Source organism: Podarcis melisellensis (genome assembly GCF_964234715.1).
Source record: "Podarcis melisellensis genome assembly, chromosome: 14".
Lineage (NCBI taxonomy): Eukaryota > Metazoa > Chordata > Lepidosauria > Squamata > Lacertidae > Podarcis > Podarcis melisellensis.
In genome coordinates this window covers 35,314,426-35,341,455 of record NC_138546.1, presented here as the reverse complement: position 1 = coordinate 35,341,455, position 27,030 = coordinate 35,314,426, and the positions used below count along the sequence as shown (strand labels likewise).

Here is a 27,030-nt window from a genome sequence, read left to right as displayed (position 1 = left end):
ATACATTCATCGCATGAATTTCCATGGCGCTCAACCCAGGTCACGATCAAGCAGCCATTCCTTGGTTGCCTGTGTGTGATTTTTCCTTGCCTTTGTGGGTTTTGTATGGCGAAAGCTTCTAGCTTTCCGTTGAACGACATAAACCTCCAGAGTTGTAGTTAATCGGAGAACACACATAAATTCTGGCTCTATTCCCACTCTATTCTATCATGGGAAAATGTGCACAAGGGGACAGAAGAAGCCAGATATTTCCCCTGTTGGGTGGCTGCTGTGCAGATAACCTAAAGGATGTTGTGGATTAATCCCACCTTGAGAGTGTGAGCTGGTTATTTCCTAGATTACATGGTCATGGTCGATATTGTCCTCTTGGGCATGATTCAGCTTTCCCAGGCAAGGTCTAAGACCCCCACACCCCTCAACCTCACTTGCATATCAGCCAGACAGTGTATACCCAGCTCCCTATTCAGGCTGTTAATATGTGCAGATTCTCCATCCCTTGTGGTGAACGTGGACAATGGCCAGTATTTATGCACATTCACCATTCAACTCACATTAACCCTGACATATAAAATGCAGACAGACACGCAGAGAGACAACACAGACATCAGGGGTCCACAAATGCAGTTGCCAGGCTGTCAGCAGTGAGCATAAATCTCTTCTCAGTCAACTGCCTGCTTGCCAGGCCTGGGTGACCATCCTAGAGTGGCAAGGGGTTTTGTTTTTTTTGCTGCCAAGGTCCCTGGCACAAGTGCAGAAGTCAGTAGGAGGGACTAGTGTCATGTTGCACTGGGCTTTCGAGTCATCTGGGAACACCAAGAATCTCTCACCCCAATTCTGAATACAGTGGTACCTCGGGTTAAGAACTTAATACGTTCTGGAGGTCCGTGCTTAACCTGAAACTGTTCTTAATCTGAAGCACCACTTTAGCTAATGGGGCCTCCCACTGCCGCTGCACCGCCGGAGCACAATTTCTGTTCTCATCCTGAAGCAAAGTTCCTAACCCAAGGTACTATTTCTGGGTTAGTGGAGTCTGTAATCTGAAGCGTATGTAACCCAAGGTACCACTGTTCATCCAAAGCTTAGCACGACTGAGAAACTGCCTCTTCCCTTTCTAGAGTCTTCTGCTGCTGCTGCCCAAAGACTCATACAAGAGGCAGGTTTGCTGGCAGGTAATTTCAGATCAAGGGACGTGGGTGGCGCTGTGGGTTAAACCACAGAGCCTAGGACTTGCCGATCAGAAAGTCGGCGGTTCGAAACCCCACGACAGGGTGAGTTCCCGTTGCTCGGTCCCTGCTCCTGCCAGCCTAGCAGTTCAAAAGCACATCAAAGTGCAAGTAGATAAATAGGTACCACTCTGGCAGGAAGGTAAAAGGCATTTCGTGTGCTGCCCTGGTTCGCCAGAAGCGGCTTAGTCATGCTGGCCACATGACCCGGAAGCTGTACGCCGGCTCCCTCAGCCAATAAAGCAAGATGAGCGCCGCAACCCCAGAGTCGGCCATGACTGGACCTAATGGTCAGGGGTCCCTTTACCTTTACCTTAATTTCAGATCATGGCTGCTGGCCATGATGGCTCTGCTTCCACCATTGGAGACGGCACGGCTTCTGAATGCCAGTTGATGGAAGCCACAGGATGGGAAATAGTTCTTGTGCTTGAATCCTGTTTGTGGGTTTCCCACAGGCATCTGGTTGGCCACTGTGAGAACAGGAAGCTGGACTAGATGGGCCATTGGCCTGGCCCAGCAAACTCTTCTTATGTTCCAGACAGTGAACTTAGTGATTTTACAGGGGACTCTTCAGATTACAGGCATAGCCAGGATTTATGGGGGGGAAGAGGACACCCACCTGTCACCATTCTCTGTCTGGCTCTGTCTAGCAGATTCGAAATGAAATGTCTCAACAATAACTGTTTCAAATTGCTTTCTTTTGACCCCCAAGTGCTCAGAAAAATCTGTCAAGATATTCCTGCAATTTCTACTTTCAGTTAAGTGTCTTTATGTATTTATTTGATATAGGGGGCAGCTGCCCCCCCCCCGGCTATGCCCATGCATAAACATATATGTGAAAATTAAGATTATTGTTATTTTGATCCTACATGCATGTTTACAAAGAATTGCCTTTGCCCGCCTTTTTGCTGGGGGACAGGAGGCCTGGTTATTTTGAAGGGGAAGTGGACTCCTCTCTAAAATACCACCCTAACTGAGTGGCAACCAAATATAATGGCTGGCTACGAAGGGCATCAAAAAATGTGAACATCTGCATTGCATCTACCCTGTTGTTCAGCCACAGCAAAAACACGCAGAGAGATTGTTTGTGAAACCATCAAAATGATTTATTGTCACAATGATTGAACTTTAATAAATAATAATAATAATAAGGAATTGGATTACAGACAAGTATTGGGCATTTTGGGTTTTGTGCTAATGGCAGTCATAAACAATGTAAAAAACAACAACAACAACCCCCCAACAATGAAATATAAAAACACATTGCAACAAGGGGCAAGGCAGCAATAAAACCACAGAATTGATAGCCAATAGAGAACCAAGTCAAAATTAGACTCTAAATGGCAGAAACATCAAAAGCATGTTGGAAAAGAGAAACATATCCAAATGACAAGATTTGAAATCAACCCAGCGTGGATCTGGCCAATGACTACACAGTCCTATACATATCTACTCACATTGCCTCCAGCTAAGTGGATACAGGATTGCAACTCTAGCATTTCATACTTCATCATTTATAGAGTGTTGGAAATGCTTCACATTTGCTATAATCCAGGCATCCCCAAACTCGGCCCTCCAGCTGTTTTGGGACTACAACTCCCATCATCCCTAGCTAACAGGACCCATGGTCAGGGGTGATGGGAATTGTAGTCCAACCATCCCATATGTCAGACTTCTTCAACCAGTTGTTATGGTCTACAACTCTCATCACTCCCAACCAGACAACAGCTGCCCTGGCTGGGGCCAATGGGAGTTGCAGTCCAACACAGCTGGGAGGGCACAAGGTTGGAAACGGATGCTCTAAGGTAAGTCTCATGCCATCCCCACATTGCAAACGGGATCAGAGGGTGAGACTGTGAGTGACTTCTGTAAGGTTCATAGCAGAAGCCTGGGGACCCTTCTGGTTCATAGCTCACAATGCAATCCTACACAAGTGTACTCAGAAGTACACTCCCATTGTTTCCAGTGTATCCTGCACCCACCTACCTGGAAGTAAGCCCCGTTTAAAAAAGAAAATTGTGTTGTTACCTGCTATACCATACAAGATCAGTGTGTTTATACCTAGGGCAGCCAAGAGCAGTGCGGGAGGAATGGGCTCTTGCACCTTTAATAGGAGCATGACAAGAACCCACACCTGCTGGAATCAACTATCAAAGGTACAGGAGCACCACTCTCTTTTTCACATGACCACTCAACTAATCAGTTACGCATGTGGCAGTTAACATTGATAAAATACAATATATAATACGGGGGAATGTGCTATTTTCAAAGCAAACCACTGCAATCCTAGCCAGCACCTCAGATGTCAAATGGAGCACATAGAGAAGGTGGCATTAAATGACATGGGACTTATCACACAACCCTATACCATCTACTAAAAATCAAGACCCACTGAATGGTATGCATACTTCCCCTCCTATTGTCCTCACAACAACCCTGTGAGGTAGGTTCAGATGAAAAGGCCCAAAGTCACACAGTCACTTGAACCCTGGTCTTCCCATTCCTAATCCAACACTCCAACAGCTACACCACAATGTCATTCTCCTTTGCATTAAAATTAAACTGCAGCGACCTACTGTTCTGCACTAGAGATACCTGAGGAATTTGTTTTGTCAGTTCTGAAGCTAAAAGAACTGATCCACGCCTCCCAGACTTAATGTGGAGAATTGGAACTTAATTATCTTTCAAATTTTGGATTCTCCAAATTCTGAGAGACTGTTCTTGGCTTGCCTCCCCCACAACCATGAATTAGAAACAGATACTTTAGGCTAAAATAGGTTTAGAAATGTACACATTTGAGACGAAATGAATTTGTACATGCATGATTTGTGATAAAATTCTATTAGATTTCTTACATTTATAGCCTGCTTTTCTTCCATCACAGAATCTATATTGTTCCCAGGAAGCCACCCATTTAGGCACAGAACAGACCCAGACTCTACCTTCAGAGCATACCTGCAATGTTGTTACCATGTGTTGTCATGTTGTGGAGCCCAACCAAAACATCAAAACTGGTTTAGTTGCAATGCTCTCCATGTGGGGCTTCCCTTGTGCTTGACCCAGAAGCTGCAATTCATGTTGAATACTGCAGCACTCTTGCAGGCAAGTGTGAAACCCAGTCCTAGGTCCTAGGGAATCCTAGGTTCCTGAGTTAAGATCAGGAACAGCAGACAAGCTTCCCCAATCAATGATCTTCCCTTGAAATCTGGAGCCATGGGGGAACTCCTTGGTGAAAGAACACACTTCAGAAGCTACACTGATGTTTAACAGACGTGAATAGTGTCATGTGTCACCTGAGTTTTCACCCAAGAACTTACTCAATATGGTGTAGACAAGTCAAAGTGGAAAATACATGTCTCTAATAGGTATAATTTTGAAAAGCTACTGGCCTGGTCATTTTCTGATGCCTGTGCCAAAAAGGTTAAGGGATCCTAGGTGAAATCGGTCCCCAGCAATCAGCTCAGGTCCCCCAGCTGTCTATCTCCATTGACTCACAAGCCATATCAATGATATCACATCCCTCTTAATGACATCAATGACTACAGATAAGAAAGTTCACAGTTCAGACATTTGCTTCTTTGCCATGGTTGTTTTCCTCCTCCTCCTTCAGCATCTAGCTGTACAGAGCTGCTCTTGGTTTCCATGTGTGATACAAATCAGCAAAGCATGGCAGACCCTAGAAAGATGGAGACCCAACACTGTCCAATTTCCATGTCCAGAGATGGGCTTTTCTGGCCCAGTTCCCCTGTCTCATTAGAAAATCCAGAAAATGCAAAGCCTAGAGTCCCAAGAAAGTTCTTGCTGTGTAGGGTATCCTGAAGAAAGATGGCTTGAAAATCAGGTCCATGTGAAACAGGAAAAGCAGGCATGCCTTCATCCGTAGTAAACGTGACCAAAAAATCAATGTTTTCCAAGTTCTTGAAATTCCCCATCATAATAATCTATAAAAACAAGAAAATAATTTGGTTCAAATGGCTTCTTCTGAAACCACAAATCAACACAATAAATTGCCCAGATCTAGGCCATGGCAAATTTTTCAATGTAGATTATTGCTATTATAGTTATTGCTATCTCTATTAATTGTTGTTTTAGCTATGGCACCTCAAAGCAACTTACAATATTTAAAGCAAAAAGCAGCCACATACATAGATTTTAAAAACCCCAACATTAAAACATCCCACCCACGCAAAAAAAAAAAAACATAGTTAAAAGCCAAAGACCCGATTAAAAAGGAATGTTTGATTCCTACCCAACCAAAACAAATGAGAGGTCTCCAATTATGCAAAAGAAGACAGACAATGTCAAAGGAACTCAGATCCAATGAAAATTGTACAAAAATGATTTATGAGCGGACAACCAAAACTGCATGTGAAATAAACATGTATATATAAACATGAGTTTACAACAATATCCCCTAAGTCACCTGTTGATCTCCCAATTCCTAAAATTGTTAGAATATGGATAATAGCATACAGGTGACAGCGGTAGATCCCCTTTTGGCCTTTTGTATACATTTTTTCACAATAAACTTTAAAGGTGAAGAAGATCAGTCCAGTACTTTGATAAAATAAGCCTCATATGCTGCCATGGGATCTCTGAGTGAGCTCTGAGTATTCTGTCCTTGAAAATAAGCTACTCATATCGATCTACTGTATGGGGGGGGGGGAATTGTGCTGGTTTTGCCTTGGAGCTCAAATCGATGCAAGGGCAGATTTAAACATACTACAGACACAAACTGGTTTAAGACCTCCAGGAACTGTGGTTTCTAAGCGGGTGGCTAGAAATAACCAAGGGAGAATTCCCAAGCATGCTCACCACTACAACCCCTAGGATTCCTTGAGAGAAGCCATAAATCTAGTGGCGGCTGGTGCTGGTTGAGAATGGTAGGGCAGAAGGCAGGGAGGCTAACAGTAGGTGGCGCCAGAGAGCCAATGACAGGCATTCTAGTCTTGTCCCCACCCTCTTTCCTGCTGAGTTCTACAAGAACAACACTGAGACTAAGGTGGAGGAAGCTGACAGGCAGTGCCACCCCTGGACTAGGTGAAAGTAAGAAGGCAGCCAAGGTGAGGGGCTGGCTGAGGGCACAAGTGAGGTTGACGGGGCAGCACCCCACTTGCCCCAATGAAGCAGCCTCTATGATAAAACTGTCACACCAGCTCTTAGCACAGGATGCGATAACCAGGTAAAGATGATTCTGCAGCAGCCTGCCAGAGGAGCAGCTGCTCAGGAGTTCCCATCCCAGGGTTCAAGCGATGTCGGCAGAGTGAACCAATGCCAAATTGATGAGAGGAGCACCTGCTCCTTCTCTGCCTCGCAAGCAAGGAGTGTGGGGGGTTCCTCTACTGTGTAAATCAAAGAGAGGGAGCCACTAATTGGCAGGAGACACCCAGGCACCCAGGCACCAAGCCCGTCCGTGGGAGAAGAGGCTCTGCCATCTGCTATCCCAAAGTTTGCACATTTGCACCTCGGATAAATAAAGGCGAGACTAGCGACTCAATAGGGAGACCCTGCTCTCTTTTAATTTCTGCTTTCGCAAAGGCAGCCCAAGGTCCCTTGCAAAAAATAAGAATGCTGGGTGTATGTTTTATTCCATGTTTTCTTGATGGTTGACTAGGGCTGGGGAGATGCCGAAACCACAATTATCCAACCGAAGGTGATCACCCTGCAACAGTGTCAAAACACAGGTGCAATCTCCACCTTTGCCCAAGGATAATCTATCTGAGATGGGATGGGTGTGTTCAGATAAACCTGTCGTTTGCTTTGGAGTAAATCACTGCAATAACTCACCCATTGCCTCTGTTCCAAGGCCCTCAACAAATTCTGCTCCTGTTCGTCAAATGGCTGTTATTGTTACACAGCCACTGAGAAAGCTGGTGGTTCTGTTGGGACTTGGAGAGCAACACCACACCAAACTGGAAGTGTGAGGTTTTGACCAAAAGGTGCACGCACACACACACACACACACACACACACACACATTCATCATAAATAAAATGTCAGGGATTTTTCTGCTTAATCGGATTCCTTCCCTTTGCCAAATTTTCTATTCATGCCCTTTGGAAAGGAGGGATTCCGTCCCTCCTCCTTCGCCTCACCCCATCAACCATTTCATCAGCACATGGGGAGAAACTTTCTGGACAATTTAATCTCGCCAGGGTATTACTTAGCAAAACCCCTTTCACTGTCAATTTTTTCCACCCTCCTTTCTGCCCCCCTCCCTCTCTAGTCTCAATTGAATTTTGCAAGCCCCTGATATCTTTCTTTCTTCTCTTCTTGCTCCCACCCCTCTCTCTCTTTTGTAGAGACACATGCTATTTATGCAAATCAAGGCTTTTCATACCCTTTCCCTGGCTGAAGACCTCCAACTCAAAACGACCAAAAAAAAAAAAAGCCATATTCTCCTCCTGCTAACTCCTTAGCACAATTACACCTCCATTCTGCTCCAGGGGCCTGGGGTGGGGGGAAAATATCATTTTAAACCAATTGCACATGCTGTTTGTCTTGGATAATTACAGGGAGACTCAGATGCTAAAAAGGTAAGAAATATTCCATTCAGAGAGGGAAAGTAGGGGAGCTTCAGAGTTCTGCCTACGCAGCATGTTTTTTCCTGTGGTTACTGGAGCTCTGTGTGTGTGTGTGTGTGTGTGTGTGTGTGTGTGTGTGTACACACACACAAGATTTTTGCCAGCTCTTTCACTTGCGCTGAGTTGAAGCTCCTCTTAAGGCAATCATTTACATTTTTCTTTAAGCAAGAACTTTGCCTGTGCTTTGTGGGGTGGGGGGTTCTTTGCAGACAGAGGAAACGGGTGGAGGGGGGAGAGAACACGCAGCTGACATTTCCTTATCTCAAATTACAATTTCCTGCAAATATCAAGATAATAAGGACATCAATGATCTGAAATCCAAAGTCAATTGAGCCCCCTAATCTCTCCCCTGCAGATGCACTCGCAAAAACAGGAAGGGGGTTCAGATGAGAAGCCACAAATATGGGGCGCGGAGAGCAAACTTCAAGGGACACAGGCAGGCAAAGGAGGTAGACAGCCAAGTCCGTCTGGGCCTCCTCCTCTGAATAGGCTCACTTGGACCATTGTTCTCCATCCCTCCCTTGTCTCCTGGGGAGGGCTATGCATGGGAGAGGATTGGGGGGGTTACAGAGAAGGGGGGAGTAGCTTCAGCAGTGGCACCCAGGAATGCATCAAAAGGAGGATAGGAGTTGGGGAGGGGGAGGGAAGAGAAAACACACAAACACTGCAATAAGGGAAAGAGGAGACACAGAGAGAGAGAGAGACAGAGTGGGAATGTCAAGGACCCCCAACTAATGAATAGCAAGTTTGCCCTTGAACCTCACAGACCCAGGCCATTCCCAGGCCCCAGACAAGAGCTGAGGCATGCCTGAGCCCAGCTGTAGAGAGTCTGGCCTATGGTTTATCTCAGACACTTTGACAGGCCAGGCTGTTCCCTTGCATAGCTCAGCCTAGGCTGGCGGCTCCCTAGCAACACAGCTCAGGGCAGGAACCCAGGCTGAAGGCTTGCCTGCTGCATACAGAGGAAGGAGGAGGTGAGACAGTGATGGTGGTGGCGGTGGCAGCATGGAGGGAAGAAGCTGGGAAAGGGGCCACATATTAACCCATCACATCCTGGGCAACTCACAGCAAAAACACACACAAAGGAATGACATAGCACAACTCTAGTGCCCAGAGCAATTCTCAGTCCTGTACAGTAGACCAGTACTATGTGTAATCTTCATATTGCAGGTGGGATGCGTAGGGTCGAGGCTGAAATCATAGTGCAGAGGGAACCTGACTATCTTAAGCGGGGCAGAGCAGGTTGTCTTCCATCACTTGACCATGACTCCCTGCCCTCCAGCATCCTCTGCCCAAGGCAGTTACCTAATGGTAGGGCCGGCCCTGAGACCAGATGAACTAAAAGCAGGAACAAGTGGGACACTTTTCAGCCTGAGGGACACATTTCCTCACAGGCAACTTTCCAGGGCCAATGTGCTAGTGATGGGTGGCATCAGACGCAAAAGTGGGTGTACAGTTTACATTGTACAATAGGCTGGTTTCTATGAACACTCACAGATCCCTCTCTGACATCCGTGCAGTCAAGCAAGAGGCATTGTTCAAAGACACATTCCAAGCAGGCAAAAATACTCAAGCAGAGTGTGAAACAAGTCCAGAGAGGGGCGTGGCCCGGGGAGAGCTCTGAAAGCTGAATAGAGAAGCCTGGAGGTCCATAGTCACCCCCAACTTCTATATGAGTTCTTATTGAACAAAAACATGTGCATTGTCTCTTTTTTTTCAAATTGTGATTTCTACAATATAGTTTCATTTGTTGTGAGACATTAGTATTATATGCAATATTAGGTTGGGGGAAAGGGGGGAAAGAGAGGGGATGATGAGTGGAGTGAGGTCACGTGGTTATGCTTCTATTCTTTTACTTAGTGTATGTGTGGGATTATGTGTCAGCTTGTACTTGTATGGGTTCTCTTATTATTCGCTCATTGTGTTTCCTTGGTGGTGAGAGAAGATGGGGTGGTGGTGGCCTAGAGTGTTATTAGTTGTCTTTGGATGGCTGTAGTGAGCTTTGTTGTTGTGTGTGAGTGGTGTGTGTGTGTGTGTGTGTGTGTGTGTGTTTAATCAGGTTAGCCAGATTGATTTGTATGCTGTTGGTGGATTTTTATCATCTTGTTGGACTATGTATGAAAAGGAAGCCATCTTCTTCTATTTGTCCCTGTGTCATTTTCAGTTTATTGGTTAGTTTTTCTAATAGGACTGTTTCCCATACTATTTGATTTACTCCTGACAGGTCTCTCCAGGGTCTGGCTATGATGTTTCTGGCTGCTGAGAGTAGGTAGATTATGAATTCTTTATGATGTGAATGGACATTATTATCTTGGAAGATGTTTAGTAGGGCCAGTTCTGGGGTGACTTCTAATACTTCTTTTGTTATTTTGCATATTTCTTGTATGATTGCTGTCCAGAAGAATCGGATTTTGGGGCATTCCCACTACACGTGGAGGTATGTGCCTGTGGATGTGCATCCTCTCCAGCATTTTGGTGAGGTTCTTGGGCGTATTAGTGCTAGTTTCCTTGGTGTTAGGTTCCATCTGTAAATGAGTTTTAGGGTGAGTTCTTTCCCTTTCGCTGATATGGATTTAAAGGGAGGTTTAGACCACATTCTAGTCCATTGGGTGGGGTTAATCTCATAACCTCTGCCATCCGACCACTGTTTTTTGATTACGTCAAGAGGGCTTGTGGGATTTTGAAGCAGTATTTTGTCACCCCCCCACTTCTGGATTAAAGCATAAGCTTGCTCATCACACAATGACTGCATCATCAAATAAATATTCTAAATGGAACAACACAACCAGCATAACTTTTCTATTGCCTTTGAACAATGCTTTCCAAACTCACATTCACACATTCAACTGCCCTGCATCAAGGGAATAGCAACCAAGGAATGCCCAGGCATGTATAGCTAGATGCATTCATGGGTTGTCAATGGCAATCTCCAAGACTATGAGAACTTCTTAGGGGCATTTGGCTGGCTGTTCTTGGAAGACAGAGCAGTGGGCAGCCTGGGGCTTGGTTTCACCCAGCTACACAATTCTTATTTTCTTACACAATCCCACTAAACTCACCTTCCTCATGGACTACTTTGGCAATGAATGAGTTTGCTGGTTAAGGCTAACAAGAGAAATTTGAACCAGAAGAGGGAAGGAGCATGAAACCACTGGCCTCCCAATATTTTATTGTGTGTAGTGGTGCCCTTGGGGCAGGACTTTGGGGCAGATGTCTGGGGCAACACTCAACAGGAGCTCCAAAACACAGCAGGTCTTGCTGAAGTGAGGTAATAAATATTGATCTGTCTCTAACCATGTTAACGTTAGAGTAGATCCACTTAAATAGATCTAAGTGAACTGTGTTTACTAATTTCAGTGAGTGAGACTAAGGTTGGATACAACCGGTAGCCATTTAAACTAAAAAGGAGGGCGAGACAAAAATAGACCCGTAAGTCCAGAGTTTAAAATGACTAATTGTGAATTCTGCTGCTTTTAAAATGGTTGCTTGTCTTTAATTGCTGTTGGTTTTGTGCTTGTCAGCTTACTTTGTTTTTAGGTTTCATTTCTTTCTTGCATGCAAGCCAGTGTGTGTGTGTGTGTGTGTGTGTGTAACCAGGCAGGAATCTAATAATAATAATAATAATAATAATAATAATAATAATAATAATAATAATATTCTGCAAAATCTTCGGAGATGAAATCCATCAAGGGAGAGAAAGAGACTGCAACCTGCTGCCCAATTCAGAGCGCCATGGGAGGGGATTCTGTCCAGAAAGTAGCAGGGAGGAAGCCAGCAGAGCCCGTTCTGATCCGCTGCCCACCTATTTGGAAGTGTTGCTTGCCAGCTTTTCAAAGCAGGGTAAGGGCAAGCTGCCGCCGCTGCCACCACCACCCATCGGTTGCTTGATGCAAATCCACTGGCCAAATTCCAGCTTGGAAGATTACAAGGTGAAGCTCAAATTGACAGCATACGCTTTGAATTAAAGAAAGCGACCCCTTTCCCCACTTTCAGAGAGCGGCTGCTTTGTGCTGATTAGCATAGAATGGCTCTTTCCTCTAGCCTCTGGAGCTGCCTCTGAGCAAGGGAAAACACACACACACACACACAAACACACACAAAAAATCTATCCATCCGCAGCTTAACTTCCTTTATATTTCCAAATGCAGAGCCCTTTAATGATGATGAACTTGCAAGGAAATATTGGATGTTCTCAATCAGGACTGGGGAATTTTGCAACCAGTGGCAAATGTGGCCCTCGGGTCCTCTCTATCTGGCCCAACAAACTCTGCCATCATTGATCGTGTTTTGCACCCTCCTTGAGTGTTTCTGCCAGGTTGAAACAGTGCCTCTTACATTCCAAGAAGGAGGAGAAAGGAGAGAGAGAGACAGAGAGAGAGAGAGAGAGAGAGAGAGAGAGAGAGAAGAAGAAGAAGAAGAAGAAGAAGAAGAAGAAGAAGAAGAAGAAGAAGAAGAAGAAGAAGAAGAAGAAGAAGGAAGAAGAAGAAGAAGAAGAAGAAGAAACTCATCTACTTATATGAGGGTAACATGTGCATTTGTTGCTCCACCCACAACTGGCATGTGGCCCCCGGAACGTTGCCCAGCAGGGCATGTGGCCCTCAGGATGAAAAAGTCCCCCCACTTCAAAGAGACTTCAGAGAAGTGTGACTGGCCCAAGGTCACCCAGCAGCTGCATGTGGAGGAGCGGGGAAGCGAACCCGGTTCCCCAGATTACGAGACTACTGCTCTTAACCACTACACCACACAGAAGGTCTCAGGTTCAATACCTGGCATCTCTAGGTAAGGCTGAAGGAGACCCCTGGTGGAAACCCTAGAGAGCTGCTGCCAGTCAGTGTAGATGAATCAATAGTCTGTCCCACGATAAGGCAGCTTCCCATATTCCTAAATTAGTCACGTCCGTTAATTTCAATGAGTCTACTCCAAGTAAAACACAGTTGGATGCAACCAACAGTTTCAAGACCATTTTGCTTTTAATACTGGGATAGCTCAGTCGGTAGAGCATGAGACTCTTAATCTCAGGGTTGTGGGTTCGAGCCCCACGTTGCACAATAGATTCCTGCATTGCAGGGGGTTGGACTAGATCACCCTTATGGTCCCTTCCAACTCTATGATTCTAAGAATGCATCATTCATATGAAGGCGAGGTTTCCCATTCTTTTAAACAACTGTTTTGTTTTTAATTGCGTTGCTTTTACATTTTGGTGGTTGCTGCCCAGGACTCCTTTGGGAAGAAGGGCATTATAGTCATTTAACGATAAATAAATGCATAACTCGTATGTAAGAAGGGAGGCAGGTGGGGCTGGCTGAAGGCAGACTGTGGTTAGTGGAGTGGCACCCCATTTGCCTTAATGGAACACCCTCCAGTGCAGTTCAAAACCCTGATGCTGGGAAAGATTGAGGGCACAAGGAGAAGGGGACAACAGAGGACGAGATGGTTGGACAGTGTTCTCAAAGCTACAAACATGAGTCTGACCAAACTGCGGGAGGCAGTGGAAGACAGGAGTGCCTGGGGTGCTCTGGTCCATGGGGTCATGAAGAGTCAGACATGACTAAACAACAACAACCACTGCGGTTCAGGTGATGATCGAAGCATGTAGGGGGAGAAGCATCTCCTGAGGGTCTCCAAGCATTTCAAGATTCTAAAGATGCTAGCTGGCTTGCATGTGAGGCAAAGCCTGAGGATCCACCTTCAACTATGGTGCTGCACCAACTCTCGTGAGTCAAAACAGGCCACAACATTACTGAATGCAGATGAAAGAGGTTTGGCTTGGGCATGGGGCAATCTAAATACTTCCTTCCTGCCCACGGGAAGTGGTGTGTGGTCAATCCAGGTGGGGGTTCCTAAGACTTATATCAAATAGGGTGACCCCAGCAGGGACCGCCATCTGGGGGAGTGCCTTTGGCCCTGGCCCTGCCAGGGCACATGGACATGGCCACTCCCCCCGGATCCTTTTAACACATGGGTAGGCAAACTAAGACCCATTGGCTGGATTTGGCCCAATCACCTTCTAAATCCGGCCCACTGCTTTAACGGGATACCTCAGCATTTGGAGGGGCAGGCAGAGACTACAACCTCTCCTCCAGCCAAAACAAAGGATTGCCCCAATGCCCAACCAGTTGTGAAGATTGCTGTGAGGCAGGGTTTGCTGTGATGCTAAACTGCCACTCCTTGTCTGGGAAGAAGGATGGGATATAGAAGAAATCTCTCTCTCTCTCTCTCTCTCTCTCTCTCTCTGTGTGTGTGTGTGTGTGTGTGTGTGTGTGTGTGTGTAGAATCAAAGAAGACCACTGCAAAAAACAAAAAGCAGCCCAGCGGCAAATCACCCAGGAACCCAACAGAGCATCGTTGAAAAATAAGCACAACAAACCGACTTCCACACAGCATTGGGCCCAGTCCCCAAGGAATGCTGATGGCTGGGCACACCATCTGTGTGTCTCTTCACTGCAAAGCTAGGCAAGCGGGTCTGTGTGTGTTGTTGTCATCGTCCCCCGTCCCCCATGCCTTTCCCTCCTGCTTCCTTTTTTCCACCTCATAAGCAAAGTCCAAATAAAGCTCCCATCCCCACTCCCATCTTTGCCCTGCGCTCATGTTCCCGGCAGGCAACGAGATGCAAAGCCATGCTTGGAATCTCATTCCCCGGCTTTAAGCTCCGCTCTGCCGGCAAAGTGCGGCTCGAAAGCTCCCCTGTCACAGTTACAAAAGCTCAGAGCAGCCCTTCCCTGGATAATCACACTTATCTCCAGATTAAGAAGAAGGGAGCTGCAGCTGAGGCTGGTCATGTGGGATGGGATGGGGGCAAATCTCTTTTAAACAATCCCCCATGTAACTGTATACACATACACACACCCTCATTCCCACTTGAAAACAAAAGAAGAAGAAGATGGGAGTGATATGAAAGCCAGATGAACTGGACCCTGATGGAAAGAGAGGAAGTTTCAGCAAGTTCAGGTTTTCTGCTTTTATCTTGCATTTTTATGCTGGGAACCACCTTGAGATCTTCGTATGAAGAGCGGTATAGAAATTTAATAAATGGATAAAATATAAACTAAGGCTGAAGATGGACATTAACAGTAGTCATATTTGCTCACAGGGGTTGCAGAGTCATCCAAACCTGACAAACTGTGGTTAACTTTAACTATGGTTGTTGAGAAACAAGCAGACTACAAACTATAGTTTGAGATGCTGGGTTGTTTCTCAACAAATCACACCTACCATTTATCACAGTTTAGGGTTTGGACATAATGCTAAACTGTGGTTAATCTAAAATGAAAGAGGAAGCTTCCAATCTCCTCGTCACAGACAGGTTGAAGGGAGGAGGCTGCAAGATCAAGGTTTGTTGCAGCTCATCATAACACTAAACTATGGTTAACATTCTGTGCAAACCAGGTCAGAGAGTTTAGCATTTATATTTTGTATTGATATCTCACCATTCCTAGAAGCAGTAAAGGGTAGCATGCATGGTTCTTCCAGCCCCAACCCATTTTATCCTCACAACAGCCCTGTGAAGTAGGCTAGGATGATATGACAGAGCCATAACTGACCACAGTGTACACCAGGGGGAAAGGACCTAGTACCTTCCAGATGTTGTTTGACTCCAACGCAATGGTAAGAGATGACAGAAGTTGCAGTCTATCAACATCTGGAGAGGTAGGAGAGGTAGTGTTTCCCCACTCCTGCAGTGTACACACGCACATACACAAACCACTATTTTTTTGTCTGATGTTCATACACTCATCCTTCTTTGACTAGGGATGCCAATGGAGTAAAGAGCCTGTGTGTACCACATGTTTCTCTAATGCAACTTTCACCCCGTTTAAAAAAGAACATTAAAACTGATCATATCTATTCAACCATGAAGTTTTAAAAAATAAGAGAGAGAGAGAGAGAGAGAGAGAGAGAGAGAGAGAGAGAGAGAGAGAGAGAGAGAGAGAGACTCAAGATGTTTGGACTCCATCCCTGATAGTGCTCAAAGCACTTCACAGACAGCCTCTCAGTAATCCTTACAATGGATCTGCAAGGTAGCTGACTTAGCATTGGTAGGGGTAACTGCAAGACAGATTTGGGGAGAATAGCATGCCTATTGTAAAGCCACTTTTAGCCCATTTGTAATGGAAACATGGAGTGAAAATGTTTTTTATTAGCTATGATAATGTGAGCTAGTTTAATTTGTGACTGATTAAAGATTTGGATTCAAGACTTTCCACCCCAGCCCACTACTAGCACAAGCGGTCTTGTGCTAGGGAACATGTGAGTTGCAATGTTGTGTGACAGAGGAAACAGATTGGGCAATCTATTGTGCAACAAAGTTACCAGCTACCTACTTATGCATTCTCTTGCACAACACTCCTCTGGAGCAAAACACTTCCCCAGTCGAATAAGTATATGGCTAGGTGACTATCTTTGTGCTACATTCAATACACCCTTGTGTTTCAGAGCTGTAGCACTGCAAGGGAAAAGGCCCAGCTCCCAGGCTCACTTGCTTACAGCCCACCACATCCCTGGGAGTGAAGCCGTGCCTAAAGAGCCAGCTCTCAAATAAAGATCCTGTATAAATAGACATTTTGGAGTAGAGGGCTTAGGGTTTTCTTTTGCTCTGCTTTGTTTCAGCACTAACTTACTTTTCACAAATTAGTTTTGCAAATCCCCCCCCAAAAGCAAAAGTAATAGAACTGTCTTTCTTTATACCAGCTTCTAAGCTGACTACAACCTACTGAAATAGCTCTTTTCAGATGGCCAGTGAATACTGTGGGGAGAATGGTACACAGGATCACTGCCGATTGCTCTGAATATTCAGAACAAAGTCTACACAACTTGCAAATGCCTAGTTTCTCTGCACACTACCTAGTACAAGGGGGGGACCCGTTAAATCTGTGCACAAAGGGAGTGTATATGCCAAGCACTAAAACAAAATTCAGGCCATAAACTGTTAGGAGCTTCCTTGGCAATGTTGCCATCTAATAACGACAGTGGTGGTGTATGGGGACTGCAAATAAGAATGGCAGGTGAGAGCTCAACCCCTAGATTACAAAAGTCCATATAATATTAGCATATTAAAGTATTAAATAGGGTGGCCAATGCTGTGTCCTACTTTATAGAGGACTGTTCTGTATTTAGCGTCCTCCATCTGAAGGAATGTCTGGTCTAAGTCCAATTTAAAGATAAAAGAACTGTAGGGATAGCAGAAAGAACACCTGGGCCACAGACTGGGTAGGCATGTGGGTCACCGAGTCACAACCACCACCACCCTGCTTTGGTGTGATATGTTGTTGTTTTTTCTATTTAAATTATAGTAATTATGCCGAAATGGGCATACATACATATATACAACCATGTGCAAATTCTATGCAAATTAGCACCCTTGCTTGTTCTCTTTTTTGGCAATATATGAGATGCCACCCTAACACTAAATGCTACCTGGAACCATTGGGAGCGGGGGCACAGCCTTTCATCCTCTGCCACTCTGCCATATTTCAGATCAGATGCAATTATTCCTCAGCAACACATGTGATTAAATTACACTGGATTTTGTCTGCTTTGCCATTTGAACCTGAATATACTCAAAAGCATCGGGACGCAGGTGGCACTGTGGGTTAAACCACAGAGCCTAGGACGTGCCGATCAGAAGGTCACAGTTTGAATCCCCGCAACGGGATGAGCTCCTGTTGCTTGGTCTCTGCTCCTGTCAACCTAGCAGTTCGAAAGCACGTCAAAGTGCAAGTAGATAAATAGGTACCACTCCAGTGGGAAGGTAAACGGTGTTTCCATGCACTGCTCTGGTTTGCCAGAAGCGGCTTAGTCATGCTGGCCACATGACCCGGAAGCTGTACGCCGGCTCCCTTGGCCAGTAAAGTGAGATGAGTGCCGCAACCCCAGAGTCGGTCACGACTGGACCTAATGGTCAGGGGTCCCTTTACCTTTACCTATACTCAAAAGCAGGCTGCTGACCACAGCAATGAATCTTGCCCTGCCATACTCAACACACACACACAGAGAGAGAGAGAGAGAGAGAGAGAGAGAGAGAGAGAGAGAGAGAGATTCGAATCCAATGAAGTGCTATATTGAAGCCACTTTAACTGGCAACTGGTTGCTGGTTCATTTCTGGGCCCAATTCAAAGTGCTCACGTCAGTGTTTAAATGACTAACTGACTTGGGCCCAAATAACTGAAAGACCACCTCCTTCCCAGGTGTTGCTATCAGCAGAGGGGCCTCTATTGGTTGTTCTGTCACTCTCTGGAGCTTGTGGGGTGGCCCAGAAGACAGCATTCTCTGTGGAAGCCCATACAATGTGGAACTCCTTCCCCACAGAGCTGTGTCTGGCATACAGCTTTACCCTGGTTTTTGACACTGGAGATGCACATTTTAGGACACACCTTATTTCTGTGGTGTTTAATTGCTTTATTCTGTTGTTAACCTTGTTTTCAACCTTGTTTTTTATTGTAACCTGCCCTAGGACCTTAGGGTGAAGGTGGGTAATTAATAATAACAGTAACAACAAACAACAACGACGCTTGTTGCACTGGCAGAACATTGATGTGCAAGGGAAAACACAAGTCTATTACTCAAGATAGTTGTGCAATGGCTTACACAATAACCAGCTGTTTCACAACAAGAACCTGCAAGAGGAAACAGAAGCAAAGATTGCTGTTTGCCCAACAAGCTTCTGCTCACATAACTATTGCGTTGGGATTCCTTTGTTGCCCAATAATGCTGTCCAGTAACACAAGGGCTTTTGCACTAAAGGACAGAGGGTGTTAGATAAGGCCACACATCTTTTAAAATATTTGGGGAGGAAGTAAGAATCCTTCCCCAGACTGGAGAGTAAAATTATGTCCTGGGAGAGAAGGGAAAACAGCATGGGGGTGGAGAGAATAGAGGGAAGATTATTATTTCTTAAGTGTACACACACAAACACACCCAGACGCCTGATCCCAAAAGGGGAAAAACCTAGGATATACTCTATGCACATGGCTTAAGTGTTGCTTTCATTGAATTGCTTACTCTCTGTCTCTTGCCGGAACGGCTCATTTGGCTCATTTGACTACGTGACTCTGATTGTGCCAAGAAGCCTTGGCAAAGGCAACTCATTTCCTGCCATGGATTCATTAAGAAGCTTTGCTCACATGGAAAGACATATATAATATATTTATCCCAACCAGAAAATCCCCCACATCTCAACTCGGCGAGGACTTTTCGATGGAGCGACGTTTTGCCTGGTGATCGGATTTAAATGAGAAGGTGACTGGTCAAGCAATAAAGAAACCTGGTGGGGGAGGAGAAGGGGGAGGTTTTTGCTTGGATGAATCACTGCTGGGGAGGCACAGATCTTGTGGGAAACTCTCAAAGTTCTTACCTTTCCTATTTAAAGGAACGGAACATTGTCAACGTTTGACAAATCGGCTCATATTTTCATATTACCAGACACTTGATGACTCACAGCTCAAAGGTGTGAAGCAGATTCATGGAACCGTTTGAGTTGCCATCAGGTGATAATAAAAGTGAATAATAGGTCAATCTAGCACAGTACTGCCTACACTGACTGGCAGCAGCTCTCCAGGGTGGATACATTTCCATCACTACCTGGAAACGTCAGGGTTTGAATCTGGGAATTTCTGCATACAAAGCAGAACCCAGTACGTTTCTGAGCACAATTCAAAGTGTTGGTCCTAAATGGCCCTAAATGGCCCAGAAGGAGTGTCTCCACCCCCATTGTTCTGCCAGACACTGAGGTCCAGCTCCAAGAGCCTTCTGGCAGTTCCCTCCCTGGAGAAGTGAGGTTACAGGGAACCAGGCAGAAGGCCTTCTCGGTGGTGGCGCCCGCCCTGTGGAACGCCCTCCCATCAGATGTCAAAGAAATTAACAACTATCTGACGTTTAGAAAACATCTGAAGGCAGCCCTGTTTAGGGAAGTTTTTCATGACTGATGTTTTAATGTATTTTAAATCTTTTGTTGGAAGCCACCCAGAGTGGCTGGGGAAACCCAGCCAGATGGGCGAGGTATAAATTATTATTATTATTATTATTATTATTATTATTATTATTATTATTATTATTATTGAGCCAGTGTGGTGTAGTGGTTAAGAGCAGTAGACTCGTAATCTGGTGAACTGGGTTTGCGTCTCTGCTCCTCCACATGCAGCTGCTGGGTGACCTTGGGCCAGTCACACTTCTCTGAAGTCTCTCAGCCTAACTCACCCCACAGAGTGTTTGTTGTGGGGGAGGAAGGGAAAGGAGAATATTAGCCGCTTTGAGACTCCTTCGGGTAGTGATAAAGTGGGATATCAAATCCAAACTCTTCTATTATGCTCTGCCATTGAGCTGTAGCCCTAGCCCACTTCCTTCTCTAGCCTCATGGCAGCTCCCCATAAAGCAGTTTAACGTCCCAGTCAAAACTGAGACATAGTCTTTCAGTCCAGTCATCAGCAAATATACTAATGGCAATCTCAATTCTCAGAGTGAAGGTCCTTTTTCCAGACAAACCTAATGGTACCCCAACCATGGTCAGAGGCAATAATGCTTCCGAATACCACTTTCTGGAAACCACAGGAGGGAACAGTGCTGTTGTTGTGCTCTGGTCCTGCTTGTGAATTTCCCACAGGCCTCTGTTTGGCCATTGTGAGAGCAGGATGCTGAGCTAAATGGGCCACTGGCCTGATCCAGCAGGACCCCTTTCTTATGAGGGAGGTATCAGATCAGGGGAACTCCTAGGCTTCAAATAAATAAATCACTTTTTTAAAAATGCTGAAAAGGGGAGGTAATTTCCAAAAACCAGCTCAGAATGTACAGAGCAGGTCCCACTCGTCTTTCTAAACAGCAGAACTGAAAATAAAACAGAGAAACTAACAAAGGTCCGTATAGTAAAAGCTATGATTTCCCCAGTAGTGATGTATGGAAGTGAGAGCTGGACCATAAAGAAGGCGGATCGCCGAATAATTGATGCTTTTGAATTATGGTGCTGGAGGAGACTCTTGAGAGTCCCGTGGACTGCAAGAAGATCAAACCGATCCATTCTGAAGGAAATCAGACCTGAGTGCTCACTGGAAGGACAGATCGTGAATCTGAGGCTCCAATACTTTGGCCACCTCATGAGAAGAGAAGACTCCCTGGAAAAGACCCTGATGTTGGAAAAGATGGAGGGCACAAGGCGAAGGGGATGACAGAGGACGAGATGGTTGGACAGTGTTCTCGAAGCTACCAGCATGAGTTTGACCAAACTGTGGGAGGCAGTGGAAGACAGGAGTGCCTGGTGTGCTCTGGTCCATGGGGTCACGAAGAGTTGGACATGACTAAACAACTAAACAACAACAAAGCAGTATGTCTCTGAATGCCATTGGCTGGGAATCACAAGTGGAGAAGAGTGCTGGTCTTTCTTGTGGGTCATCTGGCTGGCTACTGTGAGAACAAAATGTTGAACAATGCTTCCTGCCCTTTATGGAATGACTCAAAGACCCAAGGATGCTTAGCTTGGGGAAGAGAAGGTTAAGGGGTGTGGATGACTGTCTCTTGAGTAACTGGAGGTCTGACATGCAAGAGATGGAGCTCGCTTGCTTTCTGTTGCTCCAGAGGACAGGATTAGAACTAATTGCAAGGAAACAGATTTCATGTAACCACTAGGAAACACTTCCTGACAGCAAGAACCGCTCAACAGTGGAACTATCTGCCTTGGAGGGGTGGGGCACAGATTTCTCATTCAGTGGATGTATTGAAGCAGAGACTGTACAGTGGTACCTCAGGTTACATACGCTTCAGGTTACAGACTCCACTAACCCAGAAATAGTACCTCAGGTTAAGAACTTTGCTTCAGGATGAGAACAGAAATAATGCTCCGGCGGCGCAGTGGCAGCTAAAGTGGTGCTTCAGGTTAAGAACAGTTTCAGGTTAAGTACAGTCCTACGGAATGAATTAAGTACTTAACCTGAGGTACCACTGTACAACCATTAGCAGTGATAATGCAGTTGCTTTAGGAAGGAGGGTTTAGACAACATGATCCTCAAGGTCCCAACTCTAAATTTCTATGATTCCGCTGCCTTTATTTCTATAACCAAGCTACTCATCCTTGTCTTCAATGGAGAAATTTAGTCCTCACCACATTTCATACTCACATTTTTCTTGTACCTTCCATCAAGCTTCCGACATTATTATTACAGTGGACGCTTTTACATTATTATTACATTATTATTACAGTGGACGCTTGGGTTGCGAACGTGATCCGTGCAGGAACACCTGCAGTGTTCGCACCCCGCGTCTGCACACGCACAGGTTGTGATTCGGTGCATGTGCAAAGCGCGATTTGGCACTTCTGCGCATGCGCAACCGCCGAAACTCAGAAGTAACCCGTTCCGGGACTTCCATGTTTTGGTGGTCCACAACTGGAAAATAAACAACCTGAAGCGGCTGTATTCCGAGGTATGACTGTATTATTATTATTATTATTATTATTATTATTATTATTATTATTATTAATCCATCCTTCACCAGCCCAGGGCAGGTAACAGCAATTTAAAATTCCATATTAAAAACAGTCAAAACAAACTACAGTCACAGGAAAAGGATGGATCCTGAAAACACCTTATCACTAGAGAGAATGTCTTATTTCCTTGATCAGAACCAAGAATAAACTGAAGAGCAGAAGGTAAGAAAGGGGATTCTCACAAAGTGGGTGAGAAGAGTGATATCTCTCTCTCTCTCTCTCTCTCTCTCTCTCTCTCTCTCTCTCTCTGACACACACACATACAAATGCACACACACGTTCTCCCCCCCCCCCAGTGTTTAAATTACTACAAGCCATGGTCCTGTATACTCCTTTCTTGTTGTGTTGTGTTGTGTTGTGTTTTAAGTCACAGTCCCCGCACATTACATAAATAATATGGCCATATGTACGGTATTTAGAGGTTGGGGATTACTGTAAATTGTTTGTATCTTTCATTTCCCACACGGCTCTGTCCATGGTACTAAAGGGCTCTTTCCCCAAAGCAAAAAGAAGTATCTAAAGGAATTCACTAAAACACATTACTTTAACGCACAACATCACCTTCACCACCTCCTAAGTACAGTATTTTTTCTGTGTATAAGACAATATTTTTTGGAAAAAGAAATTAGTCAAAAATTGGGGGTCGTCCTATACATGGATGGTGAATGCACAGGGGTTCAGGCTTGGGCTCTGGCGACCCCCCCCAAAAAAAACCACCTCAAAATTGTTCTGTTCGATATTTAAAATTTTGATTTCTTAATTTCGGGTTCAAAAAAATAGGGATCGTCTTATACACGGGGGCATCTTGTACACAGAAAAATACAGTAACGGCTTATGTTTTTAGCAGTTCTTTTTATCTGTAAGCTGTCTTGAGTCCTATGAGGGGGAAAGCTGGAGTGTGTGTGTGTGTGTGTGTGTGTGTGTGTGTGTGTGTGGTAATAACAACCGTCCTGGGCGAAAGGTGTGATGTGCTGACAGACATTTAGAAAGGAAGCAATGGAACCTTTTATTTCCTGCACCAAATGCTAAGACCATAATGATAAGTTCTACTTGAAGTTCAACTTTTGATTGATACTTATTTTATTTTTTTTTTTAATATAATTTTTATTGAATTTTCAAATTTTAATACAAAACAAAGAGGAAAAAAAGAAGAAAGGAAAAAAAAAGGAAAAGGAAAAGGAAAAAAATAAACACAAATAGATTCTTTCATAACCCTCTTTCATTGACTTCCCCCCACCCCCACCCATGCATCCCAATTATCAAACTTAATTCAGCAAGTTCTTGTTTCATTCCTTAAACCTCTTCTTATTATATTTGAACTTAATTCCCTTTGTTAGGCCCAACTTATTTATCCCATTTTCTTATATAAATTCTTTTTCTAAGATCGATCAAGGTTCTTATACCATAAATTTCCCCATTTTCATATTAAAATATAAGTCAAAATTATAAAACCCAAAAGTCATAAAATAGTTTTAGAACTTTCTATTTTTCCCCCTCCCTCCTTGTCCGGATATCTGTCCCTTCCTAGATATCTGCCCTCTTATATAACTCCTAGCCCTGATACTTATTTTAATTCATGTCAGACTTTCTGCATGAAGAACTTAAGCACTGTTGGACTGTTTTGTTAAAAACTGCTATTGATCACAACCATTATTACTTTAAAGTTTAATTTCACTTGAAATTGTGTGTGTGTGTGTGTGTGTGTATTGTGGTATTTATTAAGAATTTTTCCCCACTGTCCAATAAATAATGTTTTCTGGACACTGAACAATATAGTTCAAAAGCCATTTTTTAAAAAAAAGCATAAAGCAAAAAAACAAACAGAACAGTCACAATATAAAAACAGAAGAGATACTACAAAAAGGAGCAAAACCACATAAAAAAGCATTAAAAACACTAAAGATTTTAAGAATTTTGAAATGCCTGGAAAAATGCTAAAATTGTTTGGGTACTTCCCGTGAGATATAAAACTCGAATTCAATATATACATGCACCAAAGCACCACAGCAATTTTTTTAAAAAGGGCATTTGCAAGTATCTCACTTAAAGTGAAGGCCATATAAAGGGCACCCCAAAATACTATATGGTATTTTTTGCAGATGAATTAGACAGAGGAGAGAAATCCCACTACAGAAGCCAGCACCTCGTCACAGAGCAAGCCAAATTACATAGAAGTTAAATTATTGACTTGTGGGAGTTAGGGGTGGATGAGCCTGTCAACTTCAGCTCCCTCCACTTCTTATTTCTCCAATCTTAAATTTAGCTCTCTACATTTCTTCAGCAATCAGTGATTTTAAAAAATCCTCAAGAAAATTCATCAGCATTTTAGTGGGCTTTTCCCCTTTAAAAAACACATTTTGTATGCAATTTTCCTTAACAGACACGTTTTGGAAAAGCAATTTCCCCTAATATAATGTTTGTTAATTTCAATAGTATATGCATATTTGGCTGCAGAAATGCATTGCAAATTTCAGAGAGTCCTAATTTAAAAGGATAGCTGTGTTTTGGTTTACATATACTGCTTTGCAAAGGGTGACTTTGGTATGTTGGCCTTTAAATGCGAACTTAATCAAATTTCTCCCCAATTCCTAGTGGGACTTTAGCTGGCTTTCACACACCTGAGTTGGATTTGGGGAACAGGAGATATATGCACACCCAGTAACACATGCACAGCCAGATACAACAACACAGCAAAGCCAACTCCAGTGTGGAGTATATGAATGTGAAAGTGGAAATAATGAATACTGAAATAATGAATTGTGAATTAACCACTGCAAGTAGAAAACCCGAGATAGGTGGGATGGTTGCCAAAAAGAATATGAATTGCACCATTACAAATGGCCAATTAACAAACATAGTGCTCCTGCGCTTTTGCAATAAAGTGCAATCTCATCTATCCAAAATGGCCAGGGGATATCCAAAACGCTCAGATAATCAGAAATTTAGTACACAGGAGTGATAATTTACATATCATTATACTGACACAAAACTCCTTGGGTGATAACACAATGAATTGGGACTGTTGTTCTATTTGTATAACAGATACACAGGTAATAATAATGATAATGCAATGGGGGGGGGAGGAGTAGCATTTGACAACCTGGTTATGAATTGTGCAAATACAACAAGGTTCTTCTGTTGGGGCATCACAGTCTCTTTCAACTACCGCGTAAAATGAATAAGATCACGCCAAAAGTCCACCTAATGCAACATTCTGTTTTTAACAAAGATGTATATGGTCAGATGCTTATGGAAGTTCAGAAACAGGGTATGTACAGAAATATGCTACCACTATACCAGGAGGTTTCACTTTGTCGATTATGGCTAATATCCTTTGAGATGCGGAAAACTGTGACAAAGTGTTGCAGTGAACCCTCATGCCCAACATACATACTCCCATTCGAGGATCCTAAACAGACAGTTCTGGCCCTCTGCCTCTCCCCAGTTTTCTGTTTTAATTTTTCCAGCTGACGCTCAAGACTCTATGTTTGTCCCCTTTCAGACTTAAGTTTTTTAAAAAAAGATTTTATACTTTGCCAAATATTGCATTCTGCTGAGCATGCCCAAACCATCCCCTTCTTTCTCAGTGGTCCTGCTTTGGCTCCTTTTCTGTCAGCCTCCCCTACCCCCACCCCGAGTTAGCTATTAGAGGGATTTGTCACCACAAATCTTTAGATGCTCCTAGTTCTAGTATTAAAAGAGAGGCAGCAGTTGCTCACTCTAGTCACTTCTTCCACATCCTTTGCAATCCCCTTGTTCTAGACTAAAACACCCAGTATCCTCATAGGGAAGATGCTTCAGTCCCACGAACCCTTTTCTGTACCTTTTCCAGGGCCAATATACTACCTTCTTTTCTTAAGGGCTCTCTAGAAGTGCAGACCGCAGTCCAAATGTGACTACACCACAGATATACAGAATTGTGCAAGTTATAACTTACACTGGACATTGCTCTCCCAGGAAAAAAAATAAGAACAGCAAAAGGTACTACTCGGTTGAAGATCACCGTATCTGAATCTGGGAAGGAAATTTCCCCTGAATCATATGAAGATGTTTATCATAGTGTACTTCCCCAGGAACTAGAATTTTAGTGCAACTGATTACTACAAAACCAAGAAAATGCATCAAGCAGTATAAACAGGAATATAAGATGGCACCTTTCCCATTGGTCTAGCTAGCTCAGTTTTGTCTATACTGGCTGGAAGTAGCTCTCCAGAGTTAGAGGCCAGGGTCTGTCCAAGCCCTGCCTGGAGATGCCAGGAACCAAACCTGGAACCTTTAGCTTGCAGAGCAGATGTCCTCTCACCAAGTAATGGCCCAAGTGACCCAGAGGAATAAGATCCTGCCAATGCAGCTCGTCCTACTTCCTGGAGGTGTATAGGATTATTGCTCCACAGCCACCTTGTGAGATGTATTGCTAGAGTATTCAAGTACAATATTCCCTGTTTCCTAGAATGGACACACAGGGGATTGTGGCTCCAGATAGGGAGGACTACCTGTTGGGAGACAGCTCCCCTTAGTGTGACCAGGTAGATGGGCGTGATCCTAGCTGACCCACAGCCATCTTCCCTTTGGACCTTCTCTACAGCTCCTGCCTCTTAGCCAGCACGTGGCTCATCCATTACAAAGAGTGGAGCCCATGTGTTGCAAGTCCGAGATTCAGCTCAGACTTCTTTTCTCTACATGTTTCATCCCACAAATGTAACTGTAACCACAAGATAAAGCCTGCCTTCAGATTACTGCTGTGAGCAACTGAATG

General features: G+C 44.2%; 1 long non-coding RNA gene across 3 annotated transcripts in view; it reads right to left on the bottom strand.

Moving 5' to 3' along the window:
- Window positions 1–2,410: 2,410 nt before the first annotated feature.
- LOC309356936 overlaps window positions 2,411–27,030 on the bottom strand; it is a 95,531-nt gene continuing 70,911 nt past the window's right edge. For all 3 annotated transcript variants that reach the window (XR_014162923.1, XR_014162924.1, XR_014162925.1), the window contains exon 4: window positions 2,411–5,164. This is a non-coding gene — a long non-coding RNA (uncharacterized lncRNA). The remainder of the gene's footprint in view (window positions 5,165–27,030) is intronic.